A 22,122-nucleotide genomic window follows, 5' to 3' on the forward strand; every position below is an offset into this window, starting at 1 on the left:
TCAAGTCTCCGCGGAGGTCGGCCGTGTAGCTCAAACTTCCAAATCTGACCTAACGGCCAGGGGCGTAGCTTTCGATCTGCTCCAGATGGCCAAGCGAATTGGCCCGCAGTGCAAAGCCGCCAAATACGAAGATCTGTCCGGGGAGAAAGGTCTCACCCTGGATCGCATCGCTGTTAATGATCGGAGAAGCCATCGGGCCTAAGAGTGACGACATAGAGGAACTCTCAATGAAAGCACCAATGTCGCTGTCAAAACCGGCGGATCTCGGGTAGGGGGTCCCGAACTGTGCGTCTAGGCGGATGGTAATAGGAGACAAGGGACATGATGTTTTACCCAGGTTCGGGCCCTCTTGATGGAGGTAAAACCTTACGTCCTGCTTGATTAATATTGATGATATGGGTAGTACAAGAGTAGATCTACCACGAGATCAAGGAGGCTAAACCCTAGAAGCTAGCCTATGGTATGATTGTTGTTCGTCCTACGGACTAAAACCCTCCGGTTTATATAGACACCAGAGAGGGCTAGGGTTACACAGAGTCGGTTACAATGGTAGGAGATCTACATATCCGTATCGCCAAGCTTTCCTTCCACTCCAAGGAAAGTCCCTTCCGGACACGGGACGAAGTCTTCAATCTTGTATCTTCATAGTCCAGGAGTCCGGCCAAAGGTATAGTCCGGCTATTCGGACTCCCCCTAATCCAGGACTCCCCCACCTTCCCTCCTACTCCTACTACTTGGAAGGGCTCCTAGTTCTACTAGGAAAGGGGGAATCCTACTCCCGGTGGGAGTAGGACTCCCCTAGGGTGCACCATAGAGAGGGCCGGCCCTCCCCCTCCTCCACTCCTTTATATACAGGGACAGGGGGCACCCCAGAGACACAACAATTGATCTCTTGATCTCTTAGCCGTGTGAGGTGCCCCCCTCCACCATAAGCCACCTCGATCATATCATAGCGGTGCTTAGGCGAATCCCTGCGTCGGTAGAACATCATCATCGTCACCATGCCGTCGTGCTAACGAAACTCTCCCTCAACACTCGGCTGGATCGAAGTTCGAGGGACGTCATCGAGTTGAACGTGTGCAGAACTCAGAGGTGCCGTGCGTTCGGTACTTGATCGGTCGGATCGTGAAGACGTACGACTACATCCACCGTGTTGTGCTAACGCTTCCGCTTTCGGTCTACGAGGGTACGTGGACAACACTCTCCCCTCTTGTTGCTGTGCATCACCATGATCTTGCGTGTATGTAGGAATTTTTTTGAAATTACTATGTTCCCCAACAGTGGCATCCGAGCCAGGTTTTATGCGTTGATGTAATATGCACGAGTAGAACACAAGTGATTTGTGGGCGATATAAGTCATACTGCTTACCAGCATGTCACACTTTGGTTCGTTGGTATTGTTGGATGAAGCGGCCCGGACCGACATTACGCGTACGCTTACGCGAGACTGGTTCTACCGACGTGCTTTGTACACAGGTGGCTGGCGGGTGTCAGTTTCTCCAACTTTAGTTGAACCAAGTGTGGCTACGCCCGGTCCTTGAGAAGGTTAAAACAACACTAACTTGACAAACTATCGTTGTGGTTTTGATGCGTAGGTAAGAAAGGTTCTTGCTCAGCCCGTAGCAGCCACGTAAAACTTGCAACAACAAAGTAGAGGACATCTAACTTGTTTTTGTAGGGCATGTTGTGATGTGATATGGTCAAGACGTGATGAGATATAATTTGTTGTATGAGATGATCATGTTTTGTTGAAGTTATCGGCAACTGGCAGAAGCCTTATGGTTGTCTCTTTATTGCATAAGATGCAAGCGCCAAATAATTGCTTTAATTTATCGCTATGCGATAGCAATAGTTGCAAGAGCAATAGTTGGCGAGACGACCATGCGACAACACATTGATATAGATCAAAATGATGGAGATCATGGTGTAATGCCGGTGACGATGGAAATCATGACAATGCTTTGCAGATGGAGATCAAAGGCACAAGATGATGATGGCCATATCATGTCACACATTTTGATTGCATGTGATGTTTATCTTTTATGCATCTTATCTTGCTTTGATTGACGGTAGCATTATAAGATGATCTCTCACTAAATTTCAAGATAAAAAGTGTTCTCCCTGAGTATGCACCGTTGCCAAAGTTCGTCGTGCCCAGACACCACGTCCATCTAGAACGGGTGCAAGCCAGTTTTGCACATGCATAATACTCAGGTTAAACTTGACGAGCCAAGCATATGCAGACATGGCCTCGGAACACTGAGACCGAAAGGTCAAGCGTGAATCATATAGTAGATATGATCAACATAGTGATGTTCACCATTGAAAACTACTCCATTTCACGTGATGATCGGTTGTGGTTTAGTTGATTTGGATCACGTGATCACTTAGAAGATTAGAGGGATGTATTTCTAAGTGAGAGTTCTTAAGTAATATGATTAATTGAACTTAAATTTATCATGAACTTAGTCCTGGTAGTATTAGCATATCTATGTTGTAGATCAATAGCTCGTGTTTAGCTCGCCTGTTTTATTTTTGATATGTTCCTAAAGAAAACTAAGTTGAAAAATGTTAGTGGCAGTGATGCGGATTGGATCCGTGATCTGAGGATTATCCTCATTACTGCACAGAAGAATTATGTCCTTGATGCACTGCTAGGTGACAGACCTATTGCAGGAGCAGATGCAGACGTTCTGAACGTTTGGCTAGCTCAGTATGATGACTACTTGATAGTTTAGTGCACCATGCTTAATGGCTTAGAATCGGGACTTCAAAGACGTTTTGAACGTCATGGAACATATGAGATGTTCCAGGAGTTGAAGTTTATATTTCAAGCAAATACCCAAGTTGAGAGATATGAAGTCTCCAACAAGTTCTATAGCTAAAAGATGGAGGAGAATAGCTCAAGCAGTGAGCATGTGCTCAGATTGTCTGGGTACTACAATTGCTTGAATCAAGTGGGAGTTAATCTTCCAGATAAAATAGTGATTGACATAATTCTCTAGTCACCATCACCAAGTTAGTAGAACTTCGTGATGAACTATAATATACAAGGGATAACGGAAACGATTCCCAAGCTCTTTGTGATGCTGAAATCGACGAAGGTAGAAATCAAGAAAAGCATCAAGTGTTGATGGTAAACAAAACCACTAGTTTTAAGTAAAGGGACAAAGGGAAGAAAGGGAAACTTCAAGAAGAACGGCAAGCAAGTTGCTACTCAAGTGAAAAACCCAAGTCTGGACCTAAGCCTGGAACTGAGTGCTTCTACTGGAAAGCGACTGGTCACTGGAAGCGGAACTACCCCAGGTAATTGGCGGATAAGAAGGATCGCAAAGTGAACATAGGTATATTTTATATACATGTTATTGATGTGTACTTTACTAGTGTTATAGCAACCCCTCAGTATTTGATACTAGTTTAGTTGCTATGAATAGTAACTCGAACGGGAGTTGCAGAACGAACAGAGACTAGTTAAGGGTGAAGTGATGATGTGTAATGGAAATGGTTCCAAGATTGATATGATCATCATCGCACACTCCCTATACTTTCGGGATTAGTGTTAAACCTAAAATAAATGTTATTTAGTTTTTGCGTTGAGCATGAATATGATTGGATCATGTTTATTGCAATACGGTTATTCATGTAAGTTAGAGAATAATTGTTGTTATGCTTACATGAATAAAACCTTCTATGGTCATACACCCAATGAAAATGGTTTTTTGGATCTCGATCGTGGTGATACACATTTTCATAATATTGAAGCCAAAAGATGCAAAGTTAATAATGATAGTGCAACTTATTTGTGGCAATGTCGTTTAGGTCATATTGGTGTAAAGCGCATGAAGAAAATCCATGCCGATGGGGTTTTGGAATCACTTGATTATGAATCAGTTGATGCTTGCGAACCATGACTCATGGGCAAGATGACTAAGATTCCGTTCTCCGGAACAATGGAGCGAGCAAAAGATTTGTTGGAAATCATACATACTGATGTATGTGGTCCGATGAATATTGAGGCTCGCGGCAGGTATCATTATTTTCTGATCTTCACAGATGATTTGAGCAGATATGAGTATATCTACTTGATGAAACACAAGTCTGAAACATTTGAAAAGTTTAAAGAATTTCAAAGTGAAGTAGAGAATTATCTTAACAAAAATAAAAGTTTCTACGATATGATCGCAGAAGTAAAATATTTGAGTTACGAGTTTGGCCTTCAGTTAAAACAATGTGAACTATTTCACTACTCACGCCACCTGGAACACCACAGTGTAATGGTGTGTCTGAACGTCGTAACCGTACTTTATTAGATATGGTGCTATCTATGACGTCTCTTACTGATTTACTGCTATCATTTTGGGGTTATGCATTAGAGACAGCTACATTCACGTTAAATAGGGCACCATCTAAATCCATTGAGACGACACCGTATGAACTATGGTTTGGCTAGAAACCTAAGCTGTCATTTCTTAAAGTTTGAGGTTGCAATGCTTATGTGAAAAAGTTTCAACCTGATAAGCTCAAACCCAAATCGAAGAAGTGTGTCTTCATAGGATACCCAAAAGAAAATGTTGGGTACACATTCTATCACAGATCCGAAGGCAAGATATTCATTGCTGAGAATGGATCCTTTCTATAGAAGGAGTTTCTCTCGAAAGAAGTGAGTGGGAGGACAGTAGAACTTGATGAGGTAACTGTACCTACTCCCTTATTGGAAAGTAGTTCATCACAGAAATCTGTTCCTGTGACTACTACACCAATTAGTAAGGAAGCTAATGATGATGATCATATAACTTCAGATCTAGTTACTACTGAAACCTTGTAGGTAAACCAGAGTGAGATTCACACCAGAGTGGTATGGTAATCCTGTTCTGGAGGTCATGTTACTTGACCATGACGAGCCTACGAACTATGAGGAAGCGATGATGAGCCCAGATTCCGCGAAATGGCTTGAGGCCAGGAAATCTGAGATGAGATCCATGTATGAGAACAAAGTATGGACTTTGATTGACTTGCCCAATGATCGGTGAGCCATTGAGATTAAATGGATCTTCAAGAGGAAGATGGACGCTGATAGTAGTGTTACTATATACAAAGCTAGAATTGTCGTAAAAAGGTTTTTGACAAGTTCAAGGTGTTGACTACGATGAGAGTTTCTCACTCGTATCTATGCTTAAGTCTGTCCGAATCATGTTAGCAATTGCCGCATTTTATGAAATCTGGCAAATGGATAAACAAAACTGCATTCCTTAATGGATTTATTAAAGAAGAGTTGTATATGATGCAACCAGAAGGTTTTTTCAATCCTAAAAGTGCTAACAAAATATGCAAGCTCCAGCGATCCATCTATGGACTGGTGCAAGCATCTCGGAGTTGGAATATACGCTTCGATAAGTTGATCAAAGCATATAGTTTTATACAGACTTGCGGTGAAGCCTGTATTTACAAGAAAAGTGAGTGGGAGCACTACAACATTTCTGATAAGTATATGTGAATGACATATTGTTGATCGGAGATAATGTAGAATTATTCTGCAAAGCATAAAGGAATGTTTGAAAGGAGTTTTTTTTCAAAGAAAGACCTCGGTGAAGCTACTTACATATTGAGCATCAAGATCTATAGAGATAGATCAAGACGCTTGATAAGTTTTTCAATGAGTACATACATTGACAAGATTTTGAAGTAGTTCAAAGTGGAATAGTCAAAGAAGGAGTTCTTGCCTGTGTTGCAAGGTGTGAAGTTGAGTAAGACTCAAAACCCGACCACGGAAGAAGATAGAGAGAGAATGAAAGTCATTCCCTATGCCTCAGCCATAGGTTCTATAAAGTATGCCATGCTGTGTACCAGAGTTTGGTAAGGGAGTACAATAGTGATCTAGGAGTAGATCACTGGACATTGGTCAAAATTATCCTTAGTGGAATAAGGATATGTTTCTCGATTATGGAGGTGACAAAAGGTTCGTCGTAAAGGGTTACGTCGATGCAAGTTTTGACACTGATCCAGATGACTCAAAGTCTCAATCTGGATACATATTGAAAGTGGGAGTAATTAGCTAGAGTAGCTCCGTGCAGAGCATTGTTGACATAGAAATTTGCAAAATACATACGGATCTGAATGTGGCAGACCCGTTGACTAAACTGCTCTCACAAGCAAAACATGATCACACCTTAGTACTCTTTGGGTGTTAATCACATAGCGATGTGAACTAGATTATTGACTCTAGTAAACCCTTTGGGTGTTGGTCACATGTCGATGTGAACTATGGGTGTTAATCACATGGTGAAGTGAACTATTGGTATTAAATCACATGGCGATGTGAACTAGATTACTGACTCTAGTGCAAGTGGGAGACTGAAGGAAATATGCCCTAGAGGCAATAATAAAGTTATTATTTATTTCCTTATATCATGATAAATGTTTATTATTCATGCTAGAATTGTATTAACCGAAAACATAATACATGTGTGAATACATAGACAAACAGAGTGTCAGTAGTATGCCTCTACTTGACTAGCTCATTGATCAAAGATGGTTATGTTTCCTAACCATATACATGAGTTGTCATTTGATTAACGAGATCACATCATTAGGAGAATGATGTGATTGACTTGACCCATTCCGTTAGCTTAGCACTTGATCGTTTAGTTTGTTGCTATTGCTTTCTTCATGACTTATACATGTTCCTATGACTATGAGATTATGCAACTCCCGTTTACCGGCGAAACACTTTGTGTGCCACCAAACATCACAACGTAACTGGGTGATTATAAAGGTGCTCTACAGGTGTCTCCGAAGGTACTTGTTGGGTTGGCATATTTCGAGATTAGGATTTGTCACTCCGATTGTCGGAGACGTATCTCTGGGCCCACTCGGTAATGCACATCACTATAAGCCTTGCAAGCATTGCAACTAATGAGTTAGTTGCGAGATGATGTATTACGGAATGAGTAAAGAGACTTGCCGGTAACGAGATTGAACTAGGTATTGAGATACCGACGATCGAATCTCGGGCAAGTAACATACCGATGACAAAGGGAACAACGTATGTTGTTATGCGGTTTGACCGATAAAGATCTTCATAGAATATGTAGGAGCCAATATGAGCATCCAGGTTCCGCTATTGGTTATAACCGGAGACGTGTCTTGGTCATGTCTACATAGTTCTCGAACCCGTAGGGTCCGCACGCTTAAAGTTCGATGACGGTTATGTTATGAGTTTATGTGTTTTGATGTACCGAAGGAGTTCGCAGTCCCGGATGAGACCAGGGACATGACGAGGAGTCTCGAAATGGTCAAGACATAAAGATCGATATATTGGACGACTATATTCGGACATCGGAAAGGTTCCGAGTGATTCGGGTATTTCCGGGAGTACCGGGGAGTTACGGGAATTCGTATTGGGCCTTAATGGGCCATACGGGAAAGGAGAGAGAGGCCTCAAAGGGTGGCCGCACCCCTCCCCATGGGCTGGTCCGAATTGGAATAGGGAGGGGGGCGCCCCCTTCCTTTCTTATCCTTTTCCCTTCCCTTTCCTTCCCTCCTACTCCTACTACTTGGAAGGGCTCCTAGTTCTACTAGGAAAAGGGGAATCCTACTCCCGGCCCTCCCCCTCCTCTACTCCTTTATATACGGGGGCGGGGGGCACCCCAAAGACACAACAATTGATCTCTTGATCTCTTAGCCATGTGTGGTGCCCCCCTCCACCATAATCCACCTCGATTATATCATAGCGGTGCTTAGGGGAAGCCTTGTGTCGGTAGAACATCATCATCGTCACCACGCCGTCGTGCTGAAGAAACTCTCCCCCAACACTCGGCTGGATCGGAGTTTGAGGGACGTCATCGAGTTGAACGTGTGCAGAACTCGGAGGTGCCGTGCATTCGGTACTTGATCGGTCGGATCGTGAAGACGTATGACTACATCAACCGCGTTGTGCTAATGCTTCCGCTTTCGGTCTACGAGGGTACGTGGACAACACTCTCCCCTCTCGTTGGTGTGCATCACCATGATCTTGCATGTGCGTAGGAATTTTTTTGAAATTACTACGTTCCCCAACAAGGTCGGTTACAAAGGAGGAGATATACATATCCGTATTGCCTAGCTTGCCTTCTATGCCAAGTAGAGTCCCATCCGGACACAGGACAAAGTCTTCAATATTGTATCTTCTTAGTCCAACAGTCCGGCCAAAGGATATAGTCTGGCTGTCCGGAGACCCCCTAATCCAGGACTCCCTCAGTAGCCCCTGAACCAGGCTTCAATGACGATGAGTCCGGCGCGCAGTATTGTCTTCGACATTGCAAGGTGGGTTCCTCCTCCGAATACACCATGGAAGAGTTTTGAATACAAGGATAGTGTCCGGCCCTGCAAAATAAATTCCACGTACCACCGTAGAGAGAATAATATTCCCACAAATCTAATCTGCTGACACGTTTTGATAGTATGACATCACTTCATGGCCCGGTTATTATTCGAACCGCTTTTCTTAACTAGCTCCACACATATCACGAGGCAGTTTTCTTGATACGTCTTGTCAAAGCAGAGATCATGTTCCCTTTATCACGGGATTCTCATCAATACGGACGTGGGTAACCCAACCGCGCCATCAATTGCGGCGCCTGGGGAATAAGCGGTTTTGCCAGGCAAGTGGGGAGACTCATCGCCTCCTCTGCCCTTATAAAGGGACAAAGATTTACTTTTTACACCCACACCTTCTTCCTTCTCGCTTATCCATTCCCGCACACTCGAGCTCTAGCGCCCAAGCTCGCGTTCTTCTTCTCAAACCACTCCAAGCATGTCTGGAGCAGGAGGCAAGTGGATGGTTTCCTCCGTCGCGGAGGAAAACATCAAAAAGTTACGGGAAGCCGGATACCTAGCTGCGAATATCGCGCACCGGCTTCCGAATGCGGGGCAGATCATCCCCACGCCCAAACCCCATGAGAGGGTAGCTTTTCTTACCCATTTCGTCCGCGAACAGGGATTTCCTCTCCACCCATTTGTCTGCGGGCTCATGTTCTACTACGGGCTGGACTTTCATGATCTGGCCCCCAACTTCATCCTCAACATCTCGGTGTTTATCGTCGTGTGCGAGGCCTTCCTCCGCATCAGGCCCCACTTCGGCCTATGGCTGAAAACCTTCAATGTCAAACCGAAGATGGTGGTCGGCCAGCAGGCGGAGTGCGGAGGAGCGATGGTGGGCAAGATGCCAAATGTCACCTGGCTCGAAGGCTCCTACCTGGAGACCATAAAGGGGTGGCAATCGGGGTGGTTCTACATCACCGAGCCGTGCAACACCAACTAGGTGGCGGCCCCCAAATTTTGATCCAGAATCCCCACATGACTCACCTCCTGGAAAGAGAAGGGCCTGCCCTGGGGTTCTTCGGCAGAGCTAACTGGACTCCAGACCTGTATCCAGAACATGATGAACAAGAAAATTAAACTTGTCAATGTGGTCCAGGTTATGCTCGTCCGCCGGATCCTTCCGTGCCAACGACAGGCATTCAATCTGTGGGAGTTCGACTCGGCCCAGCATCAGACGTTGCGATAGCTCTACGACACGATGCACAAGGACGTCTGGAGGGTGCTGTTCAAGAGCGCCGAGATCCCTCCCCCTCTCACCGAAGACCAAGGACTCAGCGCAAAGCGCTATGCCCGTCCGGTAAGCACTTATATTTCTCGGGGTATTTGTTTTCCCAGGTTTAGTTATGTGTAGGATCTAAGCTCCCATGTCATTGACAGGACTGGATAAATATGACGGAGCAGCTCGACAGCCCAGCCCCGCTGCCCGAAGATCATGCAGACGCTCTTCTAACAAAGATGCTGACTCCGGCACCTTACGAGGTGCCGGCACAGAAGACCAAGAAGAAGACTGCGGGGACCCGAAAGGGTCTCCGACGTACAGTCATATCAGAGTCATCGGACGATGACTCCGACGCACACTCCTCCCATGGAAACGAGGAGGAGGAGAAAAGTTCTCCCCCCCAGCCGGGGAGACAAGAAAAGGAAGGCCCGGGAGGCCGAAGGGTCCAAGAAGGGGAGGACCCTCCTTCCGGACCGTGCCACGACGGCCGCTGACAGCGGCGATGAGTGGCTGCCCAGGGACAAGCCCCTGGCGAAGTCGTAAGTGTCCGAACACCATAGTACTTCAGGATATGTTTTATTGTACTGCCTTTCCTCATGCCGAACATGATTATGCAGTCCGTCCCGCGCTCATCTTGGTGTACCTTCGTCGAGCGGCTTGTTGGACTCGTCGGATATGAATAGTGGTTCTCTTCCGACTGCTTCCACTCCTCGCCCTACGGACAACGCCGAGGTGTTGTCCAAACAGGCACCGAGCCAAGGGGAGGTGGTCCTGGGGGCGCCTTGCGGCGACTTCCCGGACCTTGGGTACCAAGGGAGCGAGGCTCCTACGGGCTTCGAGTTCGGGCCCCAGCCGGACACTGCACCGGAACCCTCAACGGTTCCGGACTCCGGCAGGCGGTACCTCGTCAAGGGGGGGGGGGCAACCATCCGTGCCGGTGTCCTCTGTCCAACTAGAGGCACCGGATAACCTGCTGGAAGCGCTTTGCAACACTTACATTGAAAAAGAGCACTCCGTGCCGGTCTCCTCTGTCCAACCAGAGGCACCGGACAACCTGCTGGAAGCGCTTTCGTAGCGCTTCCATTGAAAAAGAGCACCGCACTATTATGAGTGCGGTGGTCGAGAAGGTTCAGTCTGCCAAAAACGGACTAACCGAAGCTTGCGCCAGCCTACTAACAGGCTTTGAGGTAAGCAATCAAAATATAAGAAAATATTACAGCATAGATAGTAGCCCCTGATGCTCTATTCGGCGTTCGGGAAGAAAAGCCGAATAGAGGATCAAATGATAACCCAGGAGTCTAATTAGAGTATGTCTATGTGTATGTACAGGCTTCCCTGCTGGCCGCTGCCATACATACTGCGGAGATCTCTACGCTGAAGCAGGATTTGAAGCGGTCCGAGGATGAGCTCAGCCTGACCAAGAGGCAGCTCGAAGAGAGCAAAGGTAAGAAATACCCCTTTCTGTATAGTTAGAAGAGGAATTCGGGTATAAAGTAATAGGATCATCATGGATTTGTCAGGGGCCACGACCGAGGTGGCGACCCTGAGGAAGGCGTTGTCCGCGGCCGAAGACAAAGCGGCCAAAGAATGCATTGAACGGGAGAAACAAGAAGCCCGAGTGGGCGAGGTGCAGCAAGAGCTCAAGGCTCTCGTCAAAAAGCATGAGTCCTTGGAGCTTGACTCCAAGATGCGAGAGTCCGAGCTCGCGCAGGCGCTTGAAAGCGTCCGGAGCGCCAAGGCCGAAGCCCACAAGGCCCTCCAGGAGATTGATGCGGCGAAGAAGATAGCAGCGGGTAAGGCATTCAATATGCAAAGCAAGCATGTGAAGGAGAATTTCCTTTTTCTTACCCAAGTTCAGAGCTCTCCAGGAGCGTTTGCAGATCTTCCCTGCAGTGTGCTGGATGCCGCAGAATTTTACCGGGCTGAGGAGGGGAGCTCGACGGAGAAGTTGTTCTGGTCTCAGTATACTGGGACCGAACACCCCGTGGCCCTGAGCGACCAGCTGAAGCAGTTGGTCGAACTTCACAAGGCGTCCGAACAGGCCATGAGGGGCCTTATAGTCCGGATGTGGCCTAGCGAGCCCCTGTCCGGCAGCTACTTCGGTCTGGTGAGGCGGTTGGTGGAAGCCTGCCCACGGCTTGAGGTTATCAAGCGGTCCGTCTGCGTCGAAGGTGCACACAGGGCTTTTGCCTGGGCGAAGGTGCACTAGGCGAAGTTGGACGCCGTGAAGGTTGTGAAGGAGGGGCCGCCGAAGGGCAAGGAGCATCGCCGCCCCAAAAATTATTATGAGGGTCTCCTGGAGGGTTCCCGCCTAGTGGCAAATGAGTGTGCCAGGGATGTAATTTTTGAATGAACATGCTCATGTGATCCTATAATATGAAACGAGTTCATTTGCGCCATGCGATGCTTTCTTAATTTAAAATATTACCTTCTGTGCGGCCGTTTATAAAATTTGAGAGTTGGCTAGTCGTCGGCTTCTGCCCCCATGTAGCTAGTACCGGGGTGTTCAGGATAAACCTGAACACTCTTTACCCCAATTTTGGGTCCTCCAAGGGAGGTGTTCAGCACAACGAACCAGGCAATCGGACTATAATGCTTTATCACTCTCACTTAGCCATAGAAGTCTATGATTTTAAATTTTGGCGAAGCCCCTGGTATTCGGAGGGCCGAATTTGGGGCGCTATACACGCCTAAGCCGGACAAGGCCGACTCCTCGCCCAAAGCGGAAAAAGTCTTTAAGGACTTGAGACCTCTCGAACAGCGACCAGTCTCTCGCCTTATCATGACAGTTAGTTTTTGGCTTTCTCTACTGAGGTGCTCGTCCGGAAGAACTGGGACACAATCGCAGTAGTTCTCCCACCGCTACCTTAGCCGATATAGCGGAACGTAAGGTACCAAAGCATGGGAGCCGGGCAACCCAACATTTGGCCCAAGACATGATTCGGAGCTGATGCATATAATGCTATAAGTTCGGGGTGCCGCACTGTCGAAAGTGTTCGAACTTCTTGCGCCGTATTATGGGGTAAACAAGAGCCCCTGGCGTACTGACCGCACCCGAGCGTGCATGTGTGGAATGTCGTAAATGGACATATAAAAGAAAGAAAAACTTAAATAATGCAATGACAGATTAACAATATGCATTGGATAATATGTCGAAGCGTACTGGTACAAGTAGTGCAATAAGCATAAAGTAGGACAATTCGAAATGTCCTATCCCAAGGCAAGCTACACATAAATAGTGATAAGCGGGTATATCAATTATTATTAGAAACCACCTGGCAGTTCCCGTGTTCATCTTAGCTTCTTGCCTCCTTGGTTGTTGCTTCCGGAGTGTGTCCGGCAATCGAACTGCCAGAAAGGGCTTCTGAAGAGTTGGGCCCTGAAAGAGAAAAGGAATGTAAAAGGTATACAACCCCTGGCGTGGTTAAGCCACAATGCGGGGCGTGACCTGAAACTTCCAAAGCAAAAGAGGAATTGGCCAGCGCTTTAAGCGCCATGGAACAACTTAAGGAGAACTTCAAGAAGAAACGGGCGGATTGGGCCACTGAAAAGTCCGCTTTGATCAAACGAGCAGAGGATGCTGAGGCTGCACTAAAACCAGTGACGGATGAACTGACCAGCATAAAGCGGCACGTGCATGCCATGACCACTGCTATCTTTGGTAAGCCAGCTTGCCTTCTGAATTTGTCTCTGCCTTCTTACAGAGTCACTGGTTTATTAACCTTTTACGGTATTTCAGGGACATGCATTGGTCACTTGGGGTCAGATGTGCGGAAGAAATTGAAAGCCGCCTATACATTGGTTGAACAATTGTATACTGGTGCCCAGCGGATCATCTGTACCGCATCTCATAACAAACCGGTGCCCACTTTGATTCAAGATACTCTGATGAAACTGTCAGTGCTTCCTGCCCGGGTTGAAGAGCTGAAGAAATCTGCTGCTCGAACCGGTGCAATCAATGCCTTAATCCGGGCAAAAGCCTGGGTGCCGGATTTTGATCCTATTGAAGCGGCTCAGGGCTATCCCAGCTTGAAGGAAGACGGATCAGAATTTGGTGAAGCGGATCTGCGAGCAATAAACCGGGAGGTACGTCCGCTAGCTTGTCAGTTGGCTGAGGAAGCATACTTGTCTCATTATCAAGCGCAATATGATAGTCAGAACAAGTGAATAGCTGCACCAATCCATGAATCGGAAAATCTGATCCCTCTAATCCGTAAGCATACTTACGCTCCCGATATTGACCCGTCATTGCTGATCCATGATGAAGCTGTTTTTCAAGCATTAATGGGAATCGACTGGATAACTATGGATTTCTAGCCGCTGGGTAGAGAAACGGAGGCTGAAGTGGCGCAGGATGACCCACAACCATCAGGCCAGGCTGGTGACCAAGCTTGAACCGGAAGCCGGTTTTAAAACTGCCTCTCCTTTGTGAAAAACAATTATATGATTATGGGCACCATGTTGCCTTGTAATAGGCTAGCTGATACCATTGATGTTGATATGCCTTCGTGCATAATTTGTTCTTCTTGTGGCAATGAACTTTCCAAAACACTTTCTGAAATGAGAAATTCATCAAGTGCCACCGCGGTTGTACCGTCAGGCGGAATATGATGTCTGTATATATGAAATCAAAACATCCAAAACAAAATTTTAAGTATATGATCAAATTTTTGAGATACATAATACCTGCCATCGTTGAGTGTGAAGTTGGCTTGGCCAATCTTGAAGCGGAGTTTTGCAAACCCACACTGTTGGAGGAGATAACAACTCCTGTATATATATATATATATATATATATATATATATATATATATATATATATATATATATATATATATATATGACGCTGGTTTACCATGTAAACCGTGCCGGGTTATAATAAACACCATGTTACTCCATAAGAGGATGTTAACAACAAGGATCAAACCGGGCAAATAGTCTCCGGATTGACGTGAACTGTGTTCCGTCAATTGATTGGTTAAAAAACTTTGTCGGTTTAAAGAACGCAATAAAAAGCAAAAAAAAAACCCTTCAAAGAAAAGTGTGAAGCAAAAGCAATGACAAAACCGTTTGCCAAAGAAGGTTTATTTAAGCTGATCAAATGGCGTTACCATGGCCAAACACGACCAAGATCCCGTTAGGTGTAACTATGGTTCTAGTCAGCCAGGTCCCCAGATGAAACTGTGGCATTTATGCCGACCAAATGGCATGGTCATGGTTCGGGTTCGACCAAGCCCCCAAGAGATTCTGTGGCCTTAGGCCCATCAAGAGGCATGATTGGTTCAGACATGACCATGTCCCCAAGTGATCTGGTGGCTCTCGCCTATCAAGAGGCATGGTATTGGTTCGGACACGACCAATCCTCCAAGTGATATAACACGATGCTTTTAGCAAAGCGAACTCAAGGGGTAAACCGGAAGCCGCTTTAAAACAACTCCGTGTAACCACACATGATGTAAAAGAACAGATGCCCCGCTTTAGCTGAGGTTCCGGTTTATTATAGTTAATATATACATCGCTGTAATATGTACATAAGTAGAACCAATGGCTCAGGTATAATAAGGCCGAAGATGAGCTATGTTCCACGGCCTGTTGGTCTCCTCCTCTGATGTACGTGAGTCCTTATGTTCTCAAATATCGATCAGATAGTATGACCCGTTGTGCAGATTCTTGCTGACCACGAAAGGCCCCTCCCAAGGTGGGGATAACTTATGCATACCAGTCTGATCTTGGATGAGCCAAAGCACCAAATATCCCTCCTGAAAGGTTCTGGTTCTGACCCGGCGACTGTGATAACGACGAAGATCCTGCTGGTAAATCGCCGATCGGGCGGCTGTGATGTCACGCTCTTCATCCAACCGGTCCAAAGCATCTTGCCGTGCTGTATCGTTGTCCGTTTCAATATAAGCCGTTACACGAGGTGAATCATGACGGATATCACTGGGGAGAACCGGCTCCGCTCCATAAACCATGAAGAACGGTGTGTATCCTATTGATCTGTTGGGTGTTGTATTGATGCTCCATAGCACAAATGGTAATTCTTCTACCCAACAACCCGGCGTTCTCTACAAAGGAACCATGAGCCGGGGCTTGATGCCTCTCAGGATCTCTTGATTAGCTCTTTCTGCTTGACCATTGGACTGTGGATGTGCCACTGATGAAATGTCGAGCCGGATGTGCTCCCGCTCGAAGAACTCCTTCATAGCACCTTTGGACAAATTGGTACCATTATCTGTGATAATACTGTGCGGAAAGCCAAACCGGAAAATCACCTTTTTGATGAACTGAACCGCCGTGGCCGCATCACACTTGCTAACAGGTTCTGCCTCCACCCACTTTGTAAACTTGTCGACCGCCACGAGGAGGTGGGTCTTCTTATCTTTGGACCTTTTGAAAGGCCCAACCATATCCAGCCCCCAAGTCGCAAACGGCCAAGTAATTGGAATTATTCTCAATTCTTGAGCTGGTACATGAGCACGTCTTGAAAACCTTTGGCAACCATCACATCGTCTGACCAGATCCTCCGCATCAGCATGAGCAGTTAACCAATAGAAGCCATGGCGAAACGCTTTAGCCACCAGAGACTTTGAACCGGCATGGTGACCACAATCTCCTTCGTGGATCTCACGCAAAATTTCACGGCCTTCTTCAGGGGACACGCAACGTTGAAAAGCTCTTGATACACTGTAATGATGCAACTCGCCGTTGATGATAGCCATGGACTTGGATCGCCGGATTATCTGCCGGGCCAGAATCTCATCCTCTGGCAACTCGCCCCGGTTCTTGTACGCCAGGTAAGGAAGCGTCCAATCCGGAATAACATGAAGAGCTGCCACCAATTGAGCCTCTGAATCAGGAATAGCAAAATCCTCTTCACCAGGGATCTTCACCGACGGGTTGTGCAGCACATCCAGAAAAACATTGGGCGGGACCGGTTTGCGCTGAGAGCCCAGCCGGCTTAAAGCGTCCGCCGCTTCATTTTTCCGTCGGTCCACGTGGTCCACCTGATAGCCTCTGAAATAACCTGCAACAATATCCACCTCACGACGATATGCTGCCATGAGTGGGTCCTTGGAGTCCCAAGTGCCAGACACCTGCTGAGCCACAAGGTCCGAGTCACCGAAGCACTTAACTCGACTTAGATTCATCTCCTTAGCAATCCGGAGACCATGGAGCAAGGCTTCATACTCAGCTGCATTGTTAGTACAAGGGAACATTAAGCGGAGAACATAACAAAACTTATCACCTCGTGGGGAGGTTAATACGATTCCAGCCCCCGAGCCTTCCGATTGCCTGGATCCGTCAAAATGGATGGTCCAATACGTATGATCCGGCTTTTCTTCAGGTGCTTGCATTTCCGTCCAATCATTGATTAAATCAACAAGTCCTTGAGACTTAACAGCTGTCCGAGGCACATACTTCAAACCGTACGGCCCCAGCTCTATAGCCCACTTTGCAATCCGGCTAGTTGCTTCCCGGTTCTGGATGATATCTCCCAAAGGAGCAGTACTGACCACTGTAATTGGATGCCCTTGGAAATATTGTTTAAGCTTCCGGCTTGCCATAAAAACTCCATACACCAGCTTCTGCCAATGCGGATACCTTTGCTTGGACTCAATGAGCACCTCGCTGATATAATAGACCGGGCGTTGAACCGGATGCTCCTTAGCTGCCTCCTTTCTCTCTACCACAATAGCCACGCTGACCGCCCGAGCATTAGCAGCAACATATAGCAGCAACGGCTCCTTGTCAATGGGAGCAGCGAGCACAGGCGAATTGGCCAATTGCTGTTTTAAGTCCTCAAATGCTTCATCAGCAGCAGAACTCCAGACAAACTGATCCGTCTTTTTCAACATCTGATACAAAGGGATTGCCTTCTCACCGAGGCGACTGATAAACCGGCTTAATGCAGCAATCCGGCCTGCCAGGCACTGAACATCATTGATACATTTCGGTTTAGCGAGGGAGGTGATGGCTGTGATCTTCTCCGGATTAGCCTCAATTCCCCTAGTGGACACCAAGAAGCCTAATAACTTGCCCCCCGGTACACCAAAGACACACTTGTCCGGATTAAGCATCATCTTGTATGTCCTCAGGTTATCAAAGGTTTCCTTCAAATCATCAATCAAAGTCTCCTTCTCCCTGGACTTAACCACGATATCATCCATGTAAGCATGTACATTAAGGCCAATTTGCTTGTGAAGACAATTTTGTACACACCGTTGGTAAGTCGCTTGGGCACTCTTGAGCCGGAAGGGCATAGACACATAGCAGAAGGTTCCAAAGGGAGTTATAAATGTCGTCTTCTCCTGGTCCTTAACTGCCATTTTGATCTGATGATAGCCAGAATATGCATCCAAAACACTTAAACGCTCACAGCCCGCCGTAGCATCAATAATTCGATCAATACGGGGGAGAGCAAAAGGATCTGCTGGACAAGCCTTATTAAGATCTGTGTAATCCACACACATGCGCCAGGTGCCGTTTTTCTTGAGGACCAGCACCGGATTGGCAAGCCACTCAGGGTGAAAAACTTCAACAATAAAGCCAGCTGCTAAGAGCCTGGCTACCTCTTCTCCAATTGCCTTGCGTCTTTCTTCGTTAAACCGGTGGAGGAACTGTTTCGCCGGTTTATATTTAGGATCCACATTAAGTGTGTGCTCAGCGAGTTGCCTCAGTACACCTGGCATGTCAGAGGGCTTCCATGCAAAAATGTTCCGATTCTCACGGATGAACTCGATGAGTGCGCTTTCCTATTTTGGATTCAAGCTGGCACTGATGCTGAACTGCTTGGACGAATCACTAGGTACGAAGTCAACAAACTTAGTTTCTGCTGCCGATTTGAACTTCAGGGCCGGATCATGCTCCGTAGTTGGCTTATTCAACGGAGTCATGTCCACCGGATCAACATTGTCTTTATAGTACTTCAACTCTTCGGTGGCACAAACCGACTCTGCATAAGCCGCATCTCCTTCCTCGCATTCCAAAGCGATTTTGCGGCTTCCGTGAACCGTTATTGTCCCCTTGTGACCCGGCATCTTGAGCTGCAAATACACATAACAGGGCCGAGCCATAAACTTGGCGTAGGCTGGTTGCCCAAATAGGGCATGATATGGACTTTGGATTTTCACCACTTCAAACGTCAATATCTCCGACCTGGAATCATGATCATCCCCAAAGGCCACTTCCAGAGCTATCTTACCAACGGGATATGCTGATCTGCCAGGCACTACACCGTGGAATACTGTATTAGACGGTTTGAGATTCTTATCTGTTAGTCCCATACGACGGAAGGTCTCATAGTACAGGATGTTAATGCTGCTCCCTCCATCCATGAGCACCTTGGTGAACTTGTAACCTCCCACCTGAGGCGCCACCACCAAAGCCAACTGACCCGGATTATCGACCTAGGGAGGGTGATCTTCTCTGCTCCATATGATTGGCTGTTCAGACCAACGTAGATAACGGGGTATGGCCGGTTCAACAGAGTTGACCGCCCGCCTCTGAACTTTCCGGTCTCGCTTGTCCAAGCTAGTGGTGAAGACATGGTACTGTCCATTACTCAACTGCTTTGGGTTGCTCTGGTAACCTGACTGTTGCTGCTGTTGGTTGTAACCAGCCTGGTTGTTCTGACTATTTTGACCATTATGTCCGCCCGGATTACCATTGAATTCTGAACCGGAACTTCCTCCTCCGTAACCCGGCCCGGATCCCGAGCCACCGCCAGATTCGTGATCATACCGGAAATTATTAGAATTCTTGAACTCCTGCATCATAAAGCAATCTTTCCAAAGGTGGTTTGCCGGCGTCTCCTTCGTCCCATGTCTTGGACAGGGCTGGCTTAGCAGATAGTTTAGGCGGTTTGGGTTAGGGTTGGGCGCTCCATTAAGAATTTTCGGCCTACCCTTGCGTCACTGGCCATTGTCCTGTGCGTTGGTATTAGCCACAAAGTCCATGTTACCATCTGCTTTACGCTTGCCTCCTCCACCATTGCCTGCCTAGTGATGCTGCTGCCCTTTGGAGCTGCTGTTCTTCTTCCCTTTCCCTGCCTTGTCATCATCAGATTCGGGATCCTTGGTGCTATCAGAATCAGCATATTTCACCAAAGCGGCCATGAGGGTCCCCATATCGGTGCAATGACGCTTCATCTGTCCCGACTTCAGCTTCAGGGGTCCAAACCGACAGTTGCCTTCTAGGGTTAATACTGCGGTGTCAGCGTTGATGCGGTCTGAGGAGTGCAACACTTGTGAAACCCGGCACACCCAATGAGTCGTTGATTCTCCTTCCTCCTGGACGCATGCAGCTAAGTCCACTATCGACATAGGCTGTTTACAGGTATCTTTGAAATTGCTGATAAACCGGGCTCGTAATTGGGCCCATGAACTGATAGAATTAGCCGGCAAGATTTTTAACCAAGTACGGGCCGTTCCTTCGAGCATCATGGTGAAGTATTTCGCACACACCGCGTCATCCACATCAAGCATCTCCATGGCCATCTCATAGCTCTCCACCCATGTCTCTGGAGGTTGATCCGCCGTGTAATTTGGTACCTTGCGTGGGCCTTTGAAATCCTTGGGCAGGCGCACGTTGCGTAAAGCGGGGATAAGGCAAGGCACCCCCAAAGAACTAGAAGTAACACCAGGTTCAGTCAAGGTGGTTGGACGAACCGGCGTGAGCTCCCGAGCCTGATGCTGTGTGGCTAACTCGGCCTCCCTGCGCACGCGGGCCCGGTCCACCACTCCCTGAGCATCATCAGCACCGCCCGCCGGGTTGTTGTCACGGGGTGCCCCACGTCCATCATTACTCGACACTGCCGGTTCATCCATGTGTCTGCTATAGCTCCGGCTTGGACGGGGGGTCGAGTGGATCTGGTCGCGGCTGTACGAGTATGCTTCCTGTTGGGCCAAAGCTGTCCTCAGAAGTTCCTTGACCCGTCGCGTCTCTACTGCCTGCGGCGAGTCAGCTTCAATTGGAATGGCCTCCAGCCGTGCAGCAGCGGCAACAAGGTTGTCCATTGGGTTGGAGTAGTGACCCGGAGGTGTTAAAGCAGCCTGAGGTACAACGGTGTTTTGCCGAGGCGGGTCCATCTGACGAGGCTGAACCGGTGCACCGATCCCAGGGGCTTCTGCTCGGTTTCCCTCCAGCGGATTGCCGGCTCTTGGTCCTGGAGTGTTGAAAAGGTCTCCGGCCTCGAAAACCGGAGGTAAGCGGGATCGGTGCTTCCTCCTCATGACTTCATGCGACGCGCTCTGGTCCAACATAAGCTTGTAGGCCTGTGCATCTAAAGCGGCCCGCTCTACGGCCATCCTGGTGCCCTCAGCCGCCAGATCCGCCTTGGCCTGGGTGATCTGTTCCTTTACCTTTGCAATCTCCGCGTTGTGCACGTCCTAATCCGGCGGATTAACTTCCGCCATAAGCACAGCCAACACATCAAATAGTTCTGATAGAACTTGAGCCGGCGGGCGCATAGGGCCTCCTGCCCCGGCAGCCGTCACCGCTGCTGAACCGGAGACCGTTGCCGCAGCTGTCGAAGAATGAAGCGCTGCTTGTGTTCCGGCCATGAATATTCCAACCCGGTTGGGCAGATCAGAGGGGTCCGGAATACTATCGCCATCGGAACAATTCCCAATCTGGCCATCTTGTAGCTGATAAAGAGATTCGGTTTCTCCGGTCGAAGATTCGTCACCGGAACAAACGACGGTCGCGCCGTGAAATTCTGATCCGTCCTCATAACTTCCTCCATGGATGACTCCCACGAAGGCACGCTTCATGGCCGGTTTAACCCGGGCGGATCGCGCACGCTGAGCCGTCTCGACGAGGTCAGTGCAGATGTCCAGCTCAGGGCCCGGTTCACCGATCTTGCCAATGAAAACGTGAATGCTACCCAAGGGGACCCGGTACCCGTACTCAATTGAGCCAGCCTCGGGGCCCCAGCCTGCGTCGTCGATGTAGAGCTTACCGCGACGACTCTTAGTCATCCGGCCTACAGCGTAGCCCTCGAGTCCTTCAAAGCGGCCCTCCAAGAACCGGAAACCATCGTGCGACAGCCCCACGGTGGGCGCCAACTGTCGTGGTTTTGTCACGGCAGATGTCCTAGAGAAAGGACTTAGTCGTGGAGCCATCGCGACTGGTTAGCTTGAAGGGGTTAAAGCGGACACAAGGACGCAAGAGAGTTTATACTAGTTCGGCCCCTTCGATGAAGGTAAAAGCCTACGTCTAGTTGTTATGGAATTGATGGGGCTTCGATGACTAGGGAGGAAACAAGCTTCACCTATGTCTCGAGTTGTTGTCTGTTGTCCTTGAACCGCCGCCGGGTCATCCCCTTATATACACGGGTGACTCCCGTCGGCTTACGGAGTCCCAATACCGGCTCATAGATGTGTCCGGTTTGGTCTCTACTTATTCCTAACTTACAGTACAGGTTAACTACTAACGCCGGTTTATGGCTACAGGCCTTGAACCGACCATGGGCCTTGAGCCCTCCTCTGTCTTCTTGGGCTTTAACATACTTAACTACTGACGAAGTTAACCCGGCCCAGATAGGC

This window comes from Triticum urartu, chromosome 7A (genome assembly GCF_056163025.1).
Source record: "Triticum urartu cultivar PI428250 chromosome 7A, HENAU_Tu73, whole genome shotgun sequence".
In the NCBI taxonomy this organism is placed as follows: domain Eukaryota; kingdom Viridiplantae; phylum Streptophyta; class Magnoliopsida; order Poales; family Poaceae; genus Triticum; species Triticum urartu.